The sequence below is a fragment of the Tympanuchus pallidicinctus genome, unplaced genomic scaffold (assembly GCF_026119805.1).
Source record: "Tympanuchus pallidicinctus isolate F22 unplaced genomic scaffold, pur_lepc_1.0 scaffold11, whole genome shotgun sequence".
In the NCBI taxonomy this organism is placed as follows: domain Eukaryota; kingdom Metazoa; phylum Chordata; class Aves; order Galliformes; family Phasianidae; genus Tympanuchus; species Tympanuchus pallidicinctus.
Genome location: NW_026294627.1, coordinates 3,663,026 through 3,683,638, shown reverse-complemented (window position 1 = coordinate 3,683,638; position 20,613 = coordinate 3,663,026).

The following is a 20,613-nucleotide window of genomic DNA, read 5'->3' as shown; positions in this document are numbered from 1 at the left end:
CTTTGGGAAGGTGAGACTGGCAGTAGGCATTTGTTCTTATCACAGCATTGTTTGAGTTGTAAAAGACTAACTCATAGCATATCTAGTCCAACTCCCCTGCAATGAACAGGGACACCTACAGCTAGATCAGGTTGCTCAAAGCCACTTCCAGCCTGACCTGGATTGTCTCCAGGGATGGGGCATCTCATCTTTGCTCTTGTCCCTGGATCTCTTAATAATCATTTTCTAGTTCTGTGGTCTCCTTATTTTCTCACAGTGTTTTCAGCTCTCTGCAGAGCCCAGCAGTTCTCCAGTAGCAGCCTCAGTTGCCTGACATTTCCTAAGATCTTCCTCTAAGTTTGTTCTTTCTTGTTCTTACATGCATTTTCTCCTTACCCAGTCGTCTCTGATCCTTCATTTCCAAAAATCTTTTCATTCACTTACTTCCTTACTCCTTGTAGCACTGACTTATCTTTACAGAAACTATTCCTCTGGAGGTGATAAAAGAGTTCTGCTTACTGAACCTAGCCTTGTGTCCAAACTCAATAAATAGCCTATGGTGATACTGATCCAGATAAAGTTCATATCCACTTTTTGTACTGGGAGTTTACTATTTAAAGATGAATAAGAAAGAAAGAACTATGTAATTGTATACTTCAAATACAATTACATATTAATATTTATTAATATTCAGAAAGAGTAAGATTTAGAAAGTTCAAAGTCTGCCTTTTTGCTTTCCACATATTTTGGTATAGCTAAGGTCCTGGATAGAAATTAAAGCAGCTTGCTCAGCTAATATGTGAGAATTAAAATAAACCAACCTGAGCAAATAGTATATGTTCCTTGTCACAGGTACTATGCAGACATTTGTAAAAGAAGACGGTGTAGACTCTTATAATACCAAGTGATGCACCTTCTGCATGGTGGTATTCCCTGAGGCAGTCTTTGACAGCTCTCTGCTGATTCTGTGTCACTTAAGCCAGTTTGCAAGAAGAATTAGGTCCTAAACTTAGTTACCAATCACTGCTGATCAGCAAGAATGGATTGAATTGGGAAGAGAAATCTCTCACAATCAGTAACTCACCTTGGACTAGACCACTAACCTCCCTCCATCAGTGCATTCTCACACATACACTGTATTATTTACTTCCATCTCTCAAACTGTATTTGAATTAAACTACGCCTTTAAATTATGCCAAAGTACAAGGTAATAAGTGGCACATGGTAAGGGCTCAAGAATTAATATTTATTTTAACTTAGGACCTACCCTGTCCATATGTCATCCATATATAAAATGCAGGGAAGGCTTTTTGTGTTGTTCCTATTTCTATTATGCTGCTACAACAACATTTTTGTATGAAACCAAAATCTGGACCTGGTAATTCTAAACTCTCTCTATAAAAAGTGACTCTCAGAAATTGCTTAAATTGAAGAGGCATACAAACATGGGAGGATAGGGGATGGATTACTGTGACCTGACCAAGTTTACAGTAGCTCCAGGACAACCCCAGCCCTGATTTTTATCTACATGTCTAAATGCCCAGTTTTTATCTGAATACAACCACTACAGTCCAGCTGAGGTCCAGATCCCTATCCACTGGCTATATAGATACTATAGGTGCATTTCTTATGTTGTTTGTATCATCCTGGTATGCTAGACAACCATGAGCTAATTGGATATAGCACAAAAACTAGGCATCAATGCAACGTGATGATTGGACAGCTTATTTTCTCTTAGAAATGGTTCTCTTACAAGAAATCGATGTTAAGTAAAAGGTGAGAGAAAGAAAACAGGAGGAGGTGATCTAAATATTAAAGATATCTTTAAAGCTGACTTTCACAAGCCCTTTATCTCAGACTGTTTCCTCCACTAGCACCTACAAGAACTGATTAAATATGAGACAGACATACCAGATCCATCAGTCCTGCCTTCTTTATTCAGACTGTATGTACCTACCAATAGGAGATTGTTGCCATTTATTATTTAAACATTTCTAACTACACCTCCTAGGAGCAAAAAATAACTGTGTTTTTTTTATGCCCAATAGTTTTTCTTGCCCTTGATAGCACAATCGACAAATTAACGGTGATCTTGTAATTTATTCCTGCAATGTTCATTTTATTTATAATCCAAAAGCAATTAAATTCTCTTTTATGCCACATTATCCCAGTGACAGATGTGTGGTTAACACTCAGACATTTGATGGCTGATATAAATCATACTGCGATCAAAGTGTCTGTTGACTCGAGAGTCTGTATTTGCAGCAGATGCCTCCACATATACAGTGACAAGCAAATTCTTCATGGGAGTTGCATTTCAGTTAACCACCTTGTTCCACTTTGACTTTGCGATCTGACAGCTTGGTTATTTTATGACAGCCAGGATTCTTTAAATGTGTTTTTACAAAGCTACCAAATGTGTCACTTTATCACTTATACCAAATAATACCTTCGATATAAAAGAAGTGCATTAAAATTTATAGGGGAGCAGTGCTTAAGGAGCAGAAATACATAGTGAGTTTAACAATTTGACATATTTATCTGCAGATGTGGGAAGAGCTGCAGGATATTTTTTTTACAATTTTGCTAAGGGCAATATCCACACATGTAATAATTCCCTTTTCTCCCCGTCCCTTCAGCACTGTCTTTCACCTTAGCTATAAATTGGATTGCAGTGGGAGCCAAGAGTCTTCAACTGTGATTAAAATAGGGCCATGTCCAGGGTTAGAGCCACGCAACTTGACAGTCTGTTCTGCTAAACTGAGGAAGGTTCTGGTACAGTTTTAGCCATTCTAACTAGTTTCAGACATGTCTAAGGATTTAGTACTGACCAGCATGTATTCCCTAAAGTTGCTTTTGCTATGTTTGCTCTGTTTTGAAGGGAAAGGAATTTTATAACAGTGCATCTGTCTCCAGATGGTGTCAGCTAGCCCACTGCTGGACAGAGGATGGACTCAGGCACTCTTTAGTTTATTAGTATAAAAATAGTATAAGGCTTCATAAAATAACAATCTAGATGAAATAGGGCTAAGGAGTGAGATTGCATGAGTTATCCAAAGATTTTGGATTTGGCCATTTAGTGAAACGTGAAGTGATGACTATTTGCCTATATTTGTCTATGATATGGACAAGTCAATGTCCTTACAGCTCCCTCCATACTCCAGAGTCCTTCAGGACTATCTCAGTAGCTGTAATGTCCTCAAATTCTCATACATACTTTCATGATACTTTTCAGGACACATTCAACATTCATAGCACTTCATGCTCTATTGCGATATGCTCTAACAAAGGCTCATTTTGTTTTGGACACATTGATGTGACAAAGTGCAGAACATTAATGATATCTGGTACCTTAGGGTCAACATAGGAGTCCAGAAAAGATCCAAGCTCTTATGCCCTGTAGACAAGCTTTTATGCCCTATCCAGACAGGGGGTTAATCATTCACATTCATCTCCGTGGTCAGACAGTGATCTCTGTCCATTTTATTTGGTAGCATGCTTACAGCAATGGGATTGCAGATATGGGAAAGGTAGAGATGATGTTATATTTTTTTGCTCTTTGTGATGACTGAAGACATGAGAAATGGGAATTCCACCAGCAATTGTTTCTAACAAATGCATTAGCTGTAAATCAGTTGGTTATTTACTTCTTACATAACTGATATGGAGTGGACTTGGGGATTGGGCTGTGTGGTGGAAGTGTGAGGGCTGAAAGATGATTTCAGGCAAACACATGGCTTCATATCAGTCAGGTAATGAACTGGATCTAATTTGTAGCTGGAGAGATGCCATGAATAAAGGGACGCGTTACTCGTAGTGGAAGTAGTGGAAGTAGTAGTGGAAGTAGTACTCATAGTGAAATTCACCTTCAGTGTTAGTCTCAAAGGATGCTCAATGCTTTTTGGACTTTTGGGAAAACCTGGCCAGTTTCTGCTCAGTGAATTGCATGTTCTGGTTGCGGCTTAGTTTTCAGGCCATGAAGGGGAAGAAAATTGCTTCAGCTGATTCTGCAGTGTAGCCTCTCTAGATTTTCGGTGTTGAGGCAGGGAAGTAAATGCTCTGTGCTCAATTCTTCTTTCCTAGGTCAATCAGTAGTGAGCATTTCTTTGCTTCTCTTTCCTGTTTAGTTCCACGATTACCACTAAAAGGGAAGATGGCAATTTGTTGTTAGCTTGTTTTTGTAGTGAAAAAACAGCTTGGACCACATGGAAATGATTTTATAGCTTCCCTGGATATGATACTAATACCTACATGGGTCATGTGCTTGTAGCAGTACTAGTCTTGTGGGGTAGTAATATTGTAATATGGTAATATTTAAAATCTTTGAGTTAGCTCCATAGGATGGAAAAATCTGAGCTTGCTACTTTGCCCATGGGGAAGTTAACAACATCAGAGTTTTATTTTGTGCTATTTCTGGAAAGTCATTAGATCACAACTGGGCTTCTGAATGCTCGATTGGATCAGGATCAGGAACTTATTAAAAACTGGGGAATGTTAATATCTTTTCTGTAGTACTTATATATATGTATAAGGCATGTCACTGTTCATTACAAGATTTATTCTTTCAATTTCTAGTTCCATTGTGATTATGTCATGCTGCAGAATAGGAACATCACTCCTCTTATTCCTTTCTATAGATAATTAATTTACACTAGTAAGGAAGGATTTATAAAAGGGGAAAAGTCCAGCTTTAAAGAAAGAATAATTCTGTCCAACAGAGTAGATTTAAATCATGTTTTTGTACCTTTGGTAATAGACTAGAGAAAAGCCAATGTAGAGATTTTCAAAATCAAAATAGCCATTAGTTGGTACTTCAGCTCTCAAGGGCTTTCTGTTTGTTTGCTGAAATTCTTTCCACTTTATAGAAAACAGGTCATGGGAAAAGAACATTTTCCTCTCAAAAAAAAACCAAACAACTCACCACAACAGTTACCAAGTGACAGAGGAAGCAGTAAAGAAAGTGCTCTATCATAGAATCATAGAATTGAGTTGGAAATGACTCTTAAAGGTCATCTGTTCCAACTCCCCTGCAATGAGCAGGGACACCTACATCTAGATCAGGTTGCTCAGAGTCCAATCCAGCCTGACCATGAGTGTCTCCAGGGATGGGGCATCTACCACCTCTCCGAGTAACTGCTCCAGTGCCTTATCACCCTCTCTTGTAAAAGACTTTTTTCTAATATCCGGTCTAAATCTCTTCTCTTTTACTTTGAAACCACTTCCCTTGTCCTATCACCACTGGCCCTGCTAAAGAGTCCATGCCCTTCTTTCTTATAGTCCCAATTTAGATACTGAAAGGCCACTATCAGGTCACTTTGAAATCTTCCCTTTTGTAGGCTGAACAGCCCTAGCTTTCTCAGCCTACCCCCTTTGGAGAGGTATTCCATCCCCTGGAACATTTTTGTGGCCCTCCTCTGGACACACTTCAACATGTCCATGTCTCTTCTGTATCGAGGACTCCTCATCTGGATGCAGTACTCTAATTGAGGTTTCACCAGTGAAGAACAGTGCGGCAGGATTTCCTCCCTCAACCAGCTAGCTCCTATTATTTTGATGCAGCCCTCCCCTCAACAATGAGCCAAGGACCACTGAGGCAATAGGAGATGGCAGTAGGGAAACTCCAGGGAAATACATCAAAGTAATCTTTGGAGCATCTCCTGTACAAGGAGAGGTTGAGAGACCTGGGATTGTTCAGCCCAGAGAAGACCGAGGACGGATTGTATCAATGCTTATAAATATCTAGAGGGATGGAGTCTAATGGATGGTACCATGTTCTTTTTGGTGGCACCCAGTGAGAGTATAAGGGGTAACAATCACAAACTGGAATACAGGAAGTTGCATGTGAACATGACTTGTCAGGGAATTGAAATAGATGATCCCCAAAGGTCCCTTCCTACCGCTATAATTCTCTGATTTTGTGAATCAAGGGGTTATTCTGCAGGGTGACAAGGCTGGCTGTCCAGCTGACTTGCCTGAACAACAAAACACACAGTTTGGGAAACAAAGAGGAGCTGGAAGCCACCATGCCAGTAGAAAATCATGATGTACATGCTGTCACTGAAACATGATGGGCTGCATGTGGCTATTGACTGCTACAAGCTGTTTAGAAGTGACCATTAAGAATGGAGGATAATTCCTGATTTCCTAATTAAACTGAAAAGGAAGTATAGGGATATAAAAAAAAAAGTTTTTTTTGTTTTTTTTTTTTACAATAGAAGTAGTGAAGCACTGTCACAGGTTGCCCAGAGAGGTGATAGATTCCCTATCCCTGGAGACGCTCAAGGTTAGACTGGATAGGGCTCTGAGCACCTGGTTGAGCTGTAGGTGTCCCTGTTCAATGCAGGGGAGTTGGACTAGGTGAACTTTTAGGGTGCCTTCAAACTCAAACTTTTCTATAATTCTATAATTATGATAACATTTCAACTGCTATTATCCCCCTTCCCCTCCAGAACTAGTTTAAAGCCCTTCCAATGAGTCTCCCTGCTAACCCTTCCAAAGGACCCTCTTCCTCCTTTAAGAGAGGTGAAACTCATCTTGTGTCTGCAAATCCAGGTCCATTCTCAAAAAGCCCAAAGTTTTGGCAGTAACACTAGCCATGAAGCCTAGTGTTTACAGGTTGGATCCTTCTGTCTTTCACTACAGAAAGCAGAGAAGATGACCTGTAGGTTCTGACTTAAGCAGACATTCCAAGGCTATAAGTAAAAGATCATAGAATCATGGAATAGTTTGGGTTGGAAGAGATCTTAGAAATCATCTTGTTCCAACCCCCCTGCCATGAGTAAAGACATTTCCAACTAGACCAAGTTGCTCAAAGTCCCCATCCAGCCTGGCCTTGAATGCATCCCCATCTGCTCTGGATATATGTAAAATAATTTAATACTGCTGAAATATATCCATTTCTGGGCTTAAAAGAAGCCTGAAATGTGTATGTACACCACACTGCATTGTCCTAATGCATGAATGTATCTCATTTCTGCAATCTTCAAGAACAGTTCCCACTTACTCTACCTTGATGAGAATGTACGAAGTCTGCAGTCAAAATGGTAAAAGTTGTCCCCTTTAAAAGAGGAAAAAAAGGTGCTTTGAAATCAGAGTTTCTTTCACTGAATTTAGGATTACTTTTTTCTACTTGAGTGATACGTCTTTCTGCAGGTCAGAGTCTATTTCTTCAGGTAGTTGCTTTCATGTTACTACAGCTCAACAGATCCTTTTAGTTGATATACAGATACTCTCATCTCAATCACAGCTTGTAAAAATTCTGGAAAATGACACAGCCATTTCCCTGAAAAGCTTATTTGTTGCTTTATTTATTTCTTTTTCACATCTCAAATTTGCTTCTGTGGAAGCAGAACTTAAACAACAGCAAACACTTTTGTCAGTTCCCCTTGCAATTATGTTCAACAATAAACACACAAAGAAAACAAAACTGCCTAATGTAAAGTCATAAGGTAGAGCTGTGGAGGCATACACATTGCTCCAAAATGTGATACTAGGATATTTGCTTGTATGGGAAACCTGGGTAACATGCACTGGACACATGCAATTGTTTTCCTCCCTGTACTTGTTTATACCAAAAGTCAAAGCTGTTTGGTAGATGTTAGGTGCTGTACCTACCTACTGTGATGTACCTAAAGAGAAAATGGACATTTCTCCCCCACAAGCAAAATGCTACAAACCCTTTAGGGCAATGAAGTTTGGAGAAACATCCATTGACAGCTGATGTAAAATGATGCCAATTTGAGCTCTACTGAGAACCAGGAGTCAGCATATGGTGGGCTTTGGTTACTCTTGAAGTTCTGGTCTGCAGGCTTCTGGTCTGTGTTGTTTCTTCCCTCCTGGGTCTCCTGTGCTGGCCACTGAGTAACTGTCTGGTCTCCTGCCCTGACAGACAGTGAGATTATTGTCCTTCTTCAGCAGTTCCTCAGTACTTTCTCCACAAAATATCTTAGTTTGTCACCCCAGCACTTTTCTCCCGTCTGATTTACACAACAGCTGTGGGGTCAGCAGACCCTTTGATCTCCTGAACCTCTGTGACTTGCAGGAGGAGTTGCAGAGAGAAAACATGCAAGGCTGGCCTACGCAAAAAGGTGGGGTTATATCTAATAGAAGCCATTTATCCACAATGACCGTAGTCATTTTATTCCCTCTATGCCACCATGCTTTCTTTGATTACTCTGACCTGACCTGACATTGCACTGTATCAGACTTCAGTCTTCAGATCTGATTTCAGGAGTCACAAACTCCTGTAGGAATGGACAAGATGATTTTGTATCTTAGCTAAAGTTAGATAAGAAGTTTTCCACCAGAGCTTCTTTCCAGTGAATAGTATGATGTTCTCTTTGGAAAAAAATTGTTTTGAAACATCTCACACTTCTAACCTCATTTCTTGGCTATCTTTGCTATCAGCGTATGCATAATGAAGGTTATTATTTAAACATCTCATGTTCTCATTCTTCTCTTATGTTCGAGGTCTCTGACTGAACTTCATTTCCTCTCTGCACTCTGATCATCAGCTTCTCATGAGGCACAACCTCCCCTGTTATGAGGAGAAAATATAGATTCTGTGGTATCTCTCAAGGGAATTTCTAGGCTTCGATTGTTTCAATCAAAGGCCAGAAGTTTTACCTCACTTATTTTTTCCTCACTATCTCTGTAACTGACTTGGATTGTGAAATTGTTAGGCAATCTCAGCTAATGTTAAACTTACAGGATCAGTTAAACTTTGAAACTCTGAAAATCTGTAGTTGCTACCTCTCCCCACAATGCTGGTTTCTCTGTTTTTCTGCCTTTACTATGTGTTTAAAAAGCTGCTGAATGGCTTATACTGGAGGAGTTTGATAGCTTCAGCAGTTACAGAGCACAATAGGCCCTCAGCCTACGCATGATCCTTCAGCCAAAGAAGCTATTTTACACTTGACTGAGTTTTTTTCAGAGATTGGAAGGCGTATCAGATTAAATTAGTTTAGATTTGTGATGGCATTTGGAACTCTAGTAAATATTGTGCTGCAAATCTGTTTAATTCTCTCTTGCTTTTCTTTTTTCTTTCTTTTTTTTTTTTTTTTTTTTTTTACATCTGTACTGTAAGTATTGTTTCTTTCATTGTCTCTGGAAATTATGTAGGTGACTGTATATCTGAAGTTCAGGAACTCAGTTCATTGCATGTCTTGTTCTGTGTAGAAGACAGATGTGTAGAAGATAGATAAAAATAGCTTCAGCATTCCTATATCAGTCTGTTTGTACGTTGTTTACTTCATCTTTGTCCTCAGCTGATTAATCTAGAGACAGGGCAATGAAAATTAACTCTCTGTTACACTGTATTTGAACTCACTTACAGCTGTCATATTTGTTTATTGACCTCCAGATTAAGGGCTTCATAAACTTTTGAAAGGAACAAATAAGCAGTCATAGATAAACATTTGGAATGCCTTTATTGGAAGCAGTATGGGATAGTATTAAGAATCAGAGGCTATAAATCATTGTCCCATGACTCTTCCATATCTTCATTACTATATGGTACTAATGGTAGCTGTGCACTCAGAAACAGTGTATAAACAGATTTCATCTAAAAAAGTCCTTTAATGTTCTTATAGCTTCAAAATGTTTAGTAGTGAGATTTGCTTCAGATGTGTACTTTAAAAATGGGAGCTATATTCAAAAAATAAGGCTTTAGTTTTAGCATTTGCAAAAGTACAACAGTAGTTGTACATTTAGTAGCTGCACAGTGGTGAGGTTGAATGCAAGCAGATTTTCTTTAGCATTTCTGTTCCAACACTGGCTAAAAAATGCAGACATTTACCAAAATGGAAGATTATATCCGTATTTGATAACCAGTGGGTATCCAATGGATGATATCCAATTGAGTGATATCCAGTTACTGATTAAATCTCTTAGAGAGTGATGGCAGCTTTCAGTTAAGGTACTCAAATAGTGAAGAAATGATCTTGGCATCTTTGAAAATCCTTGGAAGGACTCTGTATCATGTCCTAACTTTTGACAAGGAAGAAAAGAAGGAACAGGTAATTCATTTTAAATGAAAAGTAAGATTCTGTACAATCTGTAGAAAAAATATTTGGATAGCACACTCTTGAGCAGTTCTTTTCTCCTTCTCACTTAATTTGCTGAAAACATACCAACTACTAATTTTATTCTCTCATTCAGTGTGTACATTTCTCTAATTAAGTGTATGCATACAAACTTGGAAACAGAATTTGCCTTTTTTGAGACGAACCAGATCTATAGACTCCAACTATGGATTTCAGACTCTCTCTGAATAAAAAAAAATATATATGTTGGTGTCCAAACTGGGAGAACAAGGGCTATCTCATTTATTCCAGTCTAATAATGCTTGTCACAGGTTGCTTCCTGCATTATTTGTAGTTAGGAGTAAGCTATGCTTTTCCTTTCCCAGGAAATGAGAGAAGACCATTTATTATGGAATATTTTAACATTTTTTCATGAAAGCAATGCCAAATAGGCTTTAAAGCTGCATTACTCAAGAGTTCAACAAGGACCACGAATGTCACGCAGAGGAAAGAACTGCTAATGCAGCACCACGAACAAGAAAAAACTCAGGATAATAAGCACTCAGAAATCAAAGGAGTGAGTAGGAGATAAGGTCTGAAATGGAGGCTCCCTTCTGCATTGCTCACATGGAGAAATCAAGCACTTCCTTGTACATTCAGTGCAGTGCAAACACTATACATATGTTGTTAGGAGACTGGAGTACCTTTTGAAGTCTGTATTCTTAGTGAAAATTGTTAAGTGCAAATCAGATGCCTATGAGTAAGATTATAGATATGGCCAATTTAAATAAATGACTTGTAGAAATTACCATGTCCATGCAAGGCAAGTATAAATTGTACTCCTTTTGCTGTCTGCATGTTTCTTCTGTCTATTAGTGGATGAATGCTATGAGCTTGACTTTCGTCAGCTGAAGGACCTTCAATAAATTAGTTAGCTTTTAAGAGTTTAACATTTTTAAAGTTCCAGGTCCCCCTCCAATGATAAATCTGCTCGTGTCCTCATTCTTCAACGTATCACAAGATTATTTCCTAGACATCAAGAACTTCTTATCTCCTTGTACCAAAAAGATCCCAAAATTCTTCCGGGCCCCCTGGTTAGCATTTTTTGTGGCAGTATAACTTATCCAGGACGTACAGGTTTGTCATTTCTTGTGATTACATGTATTGTTTGCATGCTTAAATATGAGTCCTCGGTTCATACAAAATCAGGAATAAATTCTCAAATCAGCACAGAATACTTCTTAGAAGTCAAAATAAGCAATCTGATGAAAAAAAATAAGTATGATGGGTCAGGAAATTCGATCATGAGTGCTGAATAATAAAAGTCTGTAAAATGATTTTGCAGGGAGGTAAGCAAACAGGAACACTAACAGTGTTCAGCAACAGATTTAAATGCTATTTAAATGCTATAAGTTAAGATCTTCCAAGTGGAAAAGAAAAGGAAGGGAAAAGGAAAGAAGAAGGGAAAAGGAAAAGGAAAGAGAAAGGGAAAAGGAAGGGAAAGAAATATTGAAATTTCTGGACTTTTAAGAAAAAAAAGTGACTGCACTGAAATCACCGGATAGCCATTAGATTGCAGGGTATTTTAACATAGTATTAGAATACTAAACTTCTTCAAATTTGTTAGAAATGTAAGTCATTTTCTTAGTTTCAATTGTGATGGAATTGTTTTCTTCAGAGTATCTATTATGTTTTGTTTCTAGGAGAAAAACAACGTTAATAATGCACCTATGTTTATAGTTGCTGCTGGGCAGTATTTTACAGAGCCAATCTCAGAGGAGGGCCCAAGGAGCTGGAAGGGAACAGAATTAGAACAGCTGACTGAAACTGACCAAAGGGATATCCCATACCATATGATATCATGCAGGAGGGATTTTGAAGGGGTAGGAGTTCATCTCTTGCTCTTCTGCTGGTTAGGTTGTGGGGGATTGTAGATGCACAATTGTTTGTGCATCAGTTGTTATATACATTCATATACATATATATCTATACAGACATAACTGTCATCCTTTCCCTGTTCTATATCTTAGAGAATAGTTTTATCTCAACCCAGGAGTTCTATTTTTCTTTTCTCTCCCCCATCCCACTGGGAAGCAGGGGAGTGGGCAAATGAGTGTGTGGTGCTGAGCCACCTGCTGGGTTAAACCACAACAGTCGTATTACCTTCAAGGGGAATGGATAGTATCAACTTGTACATTTTATATAAATCCCTGCATCTTGGATCAAGCCCCACGTCTCTTTTATGAAGTTTAATTTCTATTGTAAGATGAAGTAAAAAATTATATTCTGTATGGAAGAAGAAGAGGTCCTTAGTGAATGATCTTAAATCATGTTCTATTTGAATGAATTCATTTTACAGAGAGAGTTCCATCAAGCCTTTAATTAAGCTTAAATTGTACATCTAAAAAGTCAGCAGTTTGACAGTGACCTCTTCCAAACACATTGATCCGAGTTGATGGGACAGAGAATGAAATGTTAAAATTAAAAAGCTTTTCAATTTTACTCATGAGATTTTAGGTTTAGTGTGAAATGTTGGGGCAAGCAATGACTGTTAAGAAGGTGATGTTTTCATTTTTTGCCTCTCAAAGACGTTTCTAATGTTAGAGGTCTAATTAGTTAATATTTGTACAGCACTTCAATAAACGTGAAGTGCTTTCTTGGACTTGATCTAATTCTCGACAAATGTGACAATGGACATTGTGTTGACTTCTATGAGAGTTTAGCTACAGCGCTCAATTCAAGCTTTCTGAAGTGCTTAAGAACAGGTTTTGAAGAGTTCAAATCTGTAGACAGAGTTTCAAAGACACTGAATGTCTTCATTTCTCTCTTGGTACATCCTACATATTCATAACTTTTCAATATAGAATCTTCATTCCTATGAATACAGCATTTTGTATTTTTTGATTTAACTTAGCATGTAGCTGCATTAAAATACTCTGAAGCAATCCTCACTTGAACATCCTGTTTCATTGTGTTTTAAGGCACTCAATATTATGAGCAGTGGTTTTAAAGTTTCTTTAAAAATATTGTGAAATTATTTTGAAAAAACAAAAGAAAAACTGATCTTGCAGAACCCCATTAAGGTGATTCTTTGCTGAGAGCTTGCCCTTTGAGACTACCGGACAGTTTGGGATCTGTTCAACTTTTCGCCCTGCTTTCAATATTTGTTTTTTCTGAGGTAAACATCCAATATAGTTAGATTAACATTGTTGCATTTGCTAGTCACACGTAGAATTTAATCAAAGATGTCATGCAAATTTGTTTGAAATGTTCTTTTTCCATAAAACTTTGTTCCTAGACATTACTTTAATTACTATACTTTTTACTATTATTAACTAATATTTTTACTATTATTGCCATATTTTTTTAATTAGTTTGGAATGCATTTTTCCTTCTTATATTTCTTTGACATTGTAAAGTTTACAGACAAGTCTTACTTGTCCTACGCTGAGTGATAGTAATCAGAGTTCCAAAGTGTATTAAAAAAAAGATATATTTTAAAAAATATATTTTTAAATATATATTAAAACATTTTTCTAAAAATGTTGGAAAGGTGTCATTGATTTTGAACTTGATCTACACTTGAGTTTTTCAGATTATATTTTTGAAAATGAAATATAAATTTCTTGAAGTAAATCAGAAAAAGACTTGCATTTTAACAATAATAACAGTAGTCAAAAGATTAAATTTAATTTTTCTGGCTACAAAAAATGAAAATAGGTAAATTTGAATTTGATAAGAAAAAATCAATATTATGAAACAAGTATTGAAGAATTCAGATTGAAGGATCCAGATCAAGCTGATGATAAAAAATTCACTCAATTTCAGATCACAGAATTAATTTTTAGTATTTCCCTTGTCAGCACTCTGGTCTGTGAAAAACAATGTGTACCAGACTCCTTAATTCATCATTAACTTGTCTCTTGCTGCTTCTAAATCAGATCTATTTGATTTGGAGAACAGACTGCATCATCCCTGAATACATGTACCAAATAATTTACTGAGCAGCACTTTAATGTGTGCGTTTGATTTGTACATTTTGAGGGGTTGTGGAGTTGATGATTCATTTCACCTCCTATTGGATCTTTCTGTCTTCTCCTTCTTAAAAGGCAGAAACAAGCCTTAATGGGGATTTTTTTTTTTTTTTCAAATCTGAAGAGAGACCAAAGACCGTAATCAATGTACATAGGTAGGGATGCTGGATGTAGGTTTTATTATGGTTTTTTTTGGTGTTCTGCTACAGAGACAGAACAAGAAGGTAGTGAAATTTATTTCAGTGCTGAAATGTTAAATCAGACCTTTCATGAGAACTGATTCTCTTTAACTTTCTTGTTCAGAAGGCATTCAAAAATGAGACTTCATGTTGAATTTTCATCACAGTGGAAAAGTAACCAAAAACGGTAATTTTTTTCCCCAATATTTTTCAATTTATAAAATAAATAGGGGATGTTATATAATCAAGCTACATCTTATCATAACTTCTTAATCCATGTAACAGATAGTCCAGGCAGATGAGAAGCATTTCTGGGCCTAACTGATGCATATGAGATCATGGACCAGGTTAAGGATGGAGACAATCTGGGCTGTAGCTACCTGATTGAGTTTATCGAGGAATATGGACCTGGCAAAGAGAAAAGTAAGGAACCTGAACTTCAGGAGAGTGAAATTCCAGCTGTTGAAAAATTTGCAGGAGAGATCCCCTGGGGAATTGTCTTCAGAGATAAAGGAAGCATCAGAGCTGGCAGCTCTCTAAAGGTGCATTTCATACAACACAAGAACTCTAAATTCCTACATGTAAAAAAGCAGGGAAGGCAGGAAAACAGCGTGGACCTGCTTACCAAGCTGAAGTGTAAGAAGAAAATGCACAGAGAGTGGAATCAGGGACATGTGGTCTGGGAAATGTATAGGGATGCCAACAAGATGTGTAGGAATGGGATCTGGAAAGCCAAAGCACAGCTGGAGCTGAACTTGGCAAGGGATGCAAAGAATAATAAAAAGAGATTCTACAGGTTCATCAGTCAGAACAGGAAGACTGAACAGTTTTTAGCCTTTCTGAGAAACGAGTTGTAAACTTGTGACAGCAGACATGGAGAAAGCTGAAAAACTCAATAATATTTTTTGCTTTAGTCTTCATTGATAGTCATTCTTAGCATATCTCTCAAGTCTCTGAACCTCAGGATAGGGACTGGGGGAATAAGGTCCCATGCATTATAAAGGGACATATTTAGAAAGTCATGGCAGTGATCTGAAGCCATATGAAGCCAGATGAAGCCACCAGTAATTGTAAAAGGGAAACATCACTCCTATTTTTAAAAAGGTAGGACTCAAGATTCTGTGAACTATAGGCTGGTCATTTCCTTCCCCATACCTGGAGAGTGTGGAACAGATCTTTCTGGAAGCTGTGTTGAGGCAAGGGGAAGACGAAGTGTTCTGAAGAAGCCAACATGGTCTCAATGAGGGCAAACTGTGTATGACCAATACAGTGGCTTATTATAATGGAGTAACAGCATCAGTGGACAAAAGAAGAGCAAATCTATCTGGACTCTTGTCAAGCTTTTGACATGGTTCCACATGACATCCTTGCCTATAAGTTGGAAAGATATAGATTTGAGGAGTGAACTATTTGATGAATAAGAATAGGGTGGATGTCTGCAGCCAGAGAGAAGGTTGTGGTCAGTATGTTCAGGTGTCTTTTGGGAGCCCATATGGGGACTAAAACTGCTATATAACTTTATTAAGACACTGATAGTGGGATTGAGTGCAGCCTAAACATGTTTGTCAATAACACCAAGCTATGTAGTGCAATTGATCCCCTGGAGGGAAGGATGCCATCAAAAGGGATCTAGACAGGCTTGAAAAGGAGGTCCATGTTAACAAGGTCAAGTGCAAGATGACACACCTGGGTAGGGGCAATCCCAAATATGAGTACAAACTGAGGGTTGTCTGGAGTGAGAGCAGCCCTACAGGGAAGGACAAGGGGGTGCTGATGGATGAAAATGAGATATGACTCAGCAGTGTGCACTTGCAGCCCAGAGAACTAGCTGTACCTTGGGTTGCATCAGAAGAATATTGGACAGCAGGACAAGGAGGTGATCGTCCCCTTCTGCTCTGCACTTGTGATATCCCACCTGGACTGCTATGTTCAGCTCTAGGGCCCTTAGCATGAAAGAGATGTGGAAAGAGTGATCCTTAGGAGGGCCACTAAAATGATCTATGAACTACAGCTACCTCAATTTAAAATCTTTGTCTTGATTGCCTGAATTTTTCAGGAGCTGTGTCACCTAAATGCGTGTCTTTTAACAGCCCTCATAGTTACCTTTGTCTTGGCATGGAAAATGGAACAGAAGAACTAGCAATAATATTTTCAAAATGAGTTTTTTAAGTCTGCATACTAAAGATGTATTATTATTATTACATATACTTACTTCACAGTATTGGGATAAAGCACATACACATAAGAAAGAAGTTTATTGCTCAATTCTTTTGTTCTGTCAAGAATCTCATCTAGAATATCTGAGGTGTATATATTTTTCTGTGTCAGTGCTTGTTTATGAATCTGGAGTGACATAATTGCATATCCTTGAAAGAGCAATGGTGAATTACTAACATTTAAATTGTAATTTCAGGCTCTGATGACTTGGCAGTAATGAGTAGCTTTAGACTTTTAGTCATTCTTTGAAGTTTAATTTTTTAGAAATAATTATTCTAGTTTTAAATTACCATTAAAAGGTTTAGATTTGTAAGTGTTTGTGGTATTCAGACACTGGTCTCAAGTTCTATGCCTAGAGGCATTATGCTGCTGAAAGAAAGTTGTGCTGTGACCAGTTTCTTCAATTATCCAGATCAAAATGGAGGAGCCACAGAGACTTAAAGTATCTCCGTTCTTAGGTTATCTTATCTCTGTATAATGGAAGAGACTGGATTTTACACAGGGTGAAGCACACTGGGGTCTGAAGCTCGGGTATTTTTCTTCACTCCCCTACTTGTCTATACACAGGGTGGAAAGAGACCAACTACAGGGCCATTACCCTGGAGACAACTGGGATGAATACATGCACAGAAAATATTTAAGAAGTTAAATTTCTGCACTGTACATGCTGAGTTCTACATGAGTGTTTGTCACAGGCCCCAATTTTCATTTCACTTGGACAGGTTTACAAATACCGAGTTAATAATGTGTTATCCTGAGAGACGGAGCCTGCTGAGATAAGGAAATGTAACATGCAGTATTTACATTTACAGTCCTGGCTTTCCCATTAAAATATTTGTAGTACACTTTAGAAATGTGGATGTGCTTACTGTGCAGATTTTCATAGCATTATTTCTGTGCTCTGTCAGAATATTGTGTAAATACACTGAAGACAGTGGGTGAAAACAAAATGTACATTAGCATTTTTTTTTTCTCAAAATGCAGCAAATAGATTTCAATATTGTTTTTACAGCTTATTTTCTCTTTAGGGCACAAAGTAACACGGGATGGTTTAAGTTCTTTTGCTTTCGAATGTCCTTCAACTTGTTAATTTCAAGGCCTCACTGTTTGCTGTGATTCATTGCAGCAGTGAATAACGAATGTCACTAAAATAGTGAGATCGCCTGAACTACTTTAGAAATTAATGGACTGACTGTGATATACTGGAGCCTCTTTCATGCATCTATAATTGGAGAGCCAATTTATTTCCAATCATTTCAAGCACTGTAATTATAGTGCATCATTGTTGCCTGCTTAACATTCATACGAGAAGCTGGCACAATAATGCTGGCAGAAGGCCACATATTTTACAGCTGAAATGAATGATAAAAATGAGAGGTAATATACAAAGGCACAGAACTTTAAATTTTGTTTAGAGGTTTTGTTTTGGCTAACATGGCATGGGGTCATGGTAGAATGATATGGAATGAAATCGTGTTCATAAAATGTCAATAAAAATGTTTTCCAAATAGACCATAAATCAGTGTGAGAGGAAAAAAAAGAAGATAAATCAAATGTTTTATATAAAAATCCCATAATCTGTAATACCCAACTTTTTATTTACATTTCAGCTGGAGAAAAATGTTGGTTTATTTGGCAGGAAAATAAAATTCAGTGAGGTTATTATTTTTTTTTTTTTATAGTGGAAAAATAAGGAATTGTCACAGAATGACAGAATGACAGAATCAGAATCACAGAATCCTCAAGGCTGGAAAAGACCTTCAACGTCATCAAGTCCAATCACTGACCCAGCACTACCACATCCACTTGTAGATTCATTAAGGCTGGAAAACATCTCCAAGATCCCCAAGTCCAGCCACAGCCTATCTCACTCTGTCAACTAAACCATGTTCCTAAGTGCCACATCTCCACGTTTTCTGGCCACTCTTTCAGGGAAGAAATTTTCCTGAATATCCCCAAGGTACTGGGGGGCTGAGTACATCAACAAACCGTTCTGTGTCCATCTTTGCACCCACCACTTTACCCAGAATAGGAGACGTAGTTGGTTATCATCCAACGTTGCTGTGTTAGCTGTTGGCCAGCATGGGGACCAAGTCCTGTGTGATGATTTTGTACTGCTGCTAGGCCATGAAGCCCAGTTACTGAGGTGTTAGTTCTTTATATGCCCAGCCAGTGGCTCAATCTCCACCACTAACACCCAGAAGGTGATGTTGTGTCTGGTGTATTTATCCAGGAGCCTGGAGAAAGGGAACGTCATCTGTGTCATCCACAGCTCATACTCCAAACCTATTCTCATGATTGTCCTAGTAGCCTCAGTTCCTGGGCACAGCACTTGATGAAGTAATTGCCCAAGGCCTTGTGGAACTTGTCCGCTGCTTGCCTTTCAGCGTTCCCTTCCCCATCAAGGACTCACTGGTCTTCATTCATGTTGAGGTCATCCGTGGGATGCCATAGATGGACAGTGGGTGCCTGGCCATGGCCATGGCATGGTGTGGAAGGGGGATCTGCAATGGAGCAGAGCACAGCCCCCACAGCCCTCCTGCATCCCCACCCTACGTCCCAGTTTGGCATCTTCATCCCACAGATTGAAATGCTGCAGCTTGAAGCTGTAGGGGACATCGTTGTAGACGTAGCATGGATGGCGAAGTAACAGAATCAATAGAATCATAGACAGGGACTGGATGGAATCTGAAGTTCATTGTCTTGAAGACCTCTAACTAGAGTTGTGTCTAGGCAGATTTTGAAGGAAGACTCCACAGATGGAGGCTCCATGACCTCATTGTACAGTTTATTCCAATACTGACCATCCTTACAGAAAAAAATGACTCTTGTGTTGCGGAAGGACTTCCTGCATTTAAGTCTGTGTCCATTGCTTTTGACCTTTTACTGGGGACTGGCCCCATCTTCTTTACAAACTGTCATCGAATATTTTTACAGATGGATAAGATCCTCACCTGTGTTTTCCAGGCTAGACTCCCAGACTATCCTTCTATGTCAGGCAGAATTATAGAATCAATTGGTTTGGAAAAAATATTCAAGATAATCAAGTCCAATCATACACACAACACTACAAGTCCACTGCTGAGCCACGTCCCTAAGTACCACGTTCACACATCTTTTAAATATCTCCAGTAATGAGGACTCTACCATTGCCCTGGCAGCCTGTTCCAATGCATGATCACACTTCCCTGGCTTTGACAAATCCTATCAGTACTTTTCCTTCCTGTCTTACTAACATTCCCATCAGCCTTATTGCCTAGACTTTTATCGCAGTATTTTTGGTCCTAGTTGTATTTCCTCCCACCATTAAAAGAAAGCATTAGGACTACCCACATTGAATGTGTACTCCTCTATTTGCCATGACTGATGAACTTTTTCATCCTTTCTTACCTTGTACTGCTGAGAATGGGTAGTCTCATGTATGTCTTTTCTGTCATGCTAGCCTCATTCCTAGAATATTGTGGAGCTCACCTTGGAGGTGAGCCTCCAAGGGTACTTTTTCAATTAATTCATATTACTGGTCAGATATCCTACAGTCTTTCTTAAAATGGCAAAATTCTATCCACCTTTTGAATATGAATATCTTTTCTTTGTGGGGAACTGCATTCAGAATAAGCCTCCCTAGTCTCCGTCACTGATTGTTAGAGGCCTTTCAGTTTCACTCAGTAATTTAAGTCTATTACCCTGTGGTGTATTTGCATGTAATAAAGGGAAATACATTCTCACACTTTTAGCTCATAAGGGGAGAGACAAGTATTTTGCTTTAGGAGGTGACAACAGTGCTGAAGAGAATGAGATTTTTCAGACTTGTTGATTAAGTGCAAAACTTATTTTTCGCATGCTGAACAAAGAGAAATCCATGCTCCTTTTTATCTCCATCTTTGCTTTTCTGCATGCAGTGATAAACTATAATAAGAAAGGTTTACCGACTCAAATACTAATTGTGAAAAGACAACAAAAATGAAGATGTTACCTTATAATTTTAGCTTACATGAGGCCCAGACTTATAGAAAGCAAAGTGTGTGCTAGCTCCAGGGTTGATGAGCTCAGCTTTTATTGACTGAACAACAAAGGCATAAGTATGAATCTTTCTGGATATCACCAAAGTATAAGTGGGCGCCTCCATAATGAATAGTCAGAAGATTCACAAGAAGGTACATCTGAATAATAAAGCTGATCCAC